This window comes from Globicephala melas, chromosome 11 (assembly GCF_963455315.2).
Source record: "Globicephala melas chromosome 11, mGloMel1.2, whole genome shotgun sequence".
NCBI classification, from domain to species: Eukaryota; Metazoa; Chordata; class Mammalia; order Artiodactyla; family Delphinidae; genus Globicephala; species Globicephala melas.
The window spans coordinates 96,847,489-96,848,852 of NC_083324.2; the positions used below are offsets into that span (position 1 = coordinate 96,847,489).

Consider the following 1,364-nt stretch of genomic DNA (forward strand, 5'->3'; position numbering starts at 1 on the left):
TCTCCTCTCAGCTGGCAGACGGCCTCCCTGCTGTGTGCTCACGGGGCCTTTCCTCTTTCAAAAACAGTATTTTTTGTTTCGTCTCCAGATCATAGAATTTGGAACCCTGTGGTATTTCTGATGTATGATTTCAAATAGAAATATTAGGCAAACATGAATTTATTAATCCATCTTATTTAAATGGCACAGAAAATTGTCTAAAATAACGTTGGGACTTTAAAAAAAAAAAGCAAAAAAAACCTTTGGCTTGAAATTATTTTTAAAAATCTATCCACGAGAGTACAACATGGCGATGCACAACAAGGCGGCGCTGCCGCAGATCCCGGACAGCCGGCACGTGCAGGCGGGGCTCGGGAAGCGGAAGCAGGAACAGGCGCAAACACTGGCCAACTTGGAGAGCCAGATCTGTGCTTTTGAAGGAAGCTACCTGGAAGGCACTCAGATGTATGGCAACACTATTCGTGGCTGGGATCAGTACCTGACGAACCAAAATACTCCAATAGCAAAAAACGATAGAAGGAGCGGCTCTTCAGTAAACCCTCAGTTACTTCAGCAGCGGCAGCAAGTGCATTGGCAGGAGTTCAGGACCAGCTCATTGAAAAGAGGGAGCCAGGAAGTGAGACGGAAAGTGATACTTCTCCAGACTTCCACAATCAGGAAAACGAGCCCAGCCAGGAGCATCCTGAGGAGCTGATGGATCTGTGCAGGGAGTGAAACCGCAGAAGGCTGCTGCTTCTACTTCCTCAGGGAGTCCTCATAGCAGCCATAAAAAAAGAAAGAATAAAACCCGGCACAGGATGGATCTGAAGTTAAACAGAAAACCACGAGCTGATTATTAGAAGACTCATTAGTGCAGAAGCGTCCAGGCTCTAGAGCCCTACTTCCGTCCGCCGACCTCACAAAGGTAAACACCCCTCACCTGGCTGCGTGGCCATCCACCTCTGCTTTCCCAGACCCGGTGCCTGTGGCTCTGAGTACTTTGTTCTGAAATGTGGTGACAAACAAGTCGTTTCTGTACGACCATATCAGAGCATTTACTCTGTGTCATTTTCAGTAACAGAATTGCAGGAAAACCCAAGACATTGTTATAATCCCAGCAAGTTGCTAACTGTGCGTTTCTCCCTTCTTGGAATGAATGTCTCCGCCCTCCAACTGGCTAGCACCAGCTTCATCTGCGATGCGCACTGAGAAATGTTCTCTAGGTTTGTTTTATGCTGAACGTGGGAGAGGTCACATTTCAGACGGAGGCTGTATATATCTGGCGTTTTCTTATTTTGTTTGTGTTTTATCATTTTTCTGTTATTGTTTTTACCATCTTATTTTCTTTATTTTTGCAATGCCATTGTAGAGCTCATACCTTCCTG

General features: G+C 45.7%; 1 pseudogene; it reads left to right on the forward strand.

The window, feature by feature from the left end:
- Positions 1 to 286: 286 nt before the first annotated feature.
- Positions 287 to 1,048, forward strand: LOC115866034 (chromatin modification-related protein MEAF6 pseudogene; annotated as a pseudogene).
- The last annotated feature ends 316 nt before the right edge of the window (positions 1,049 to 1,364 follow it).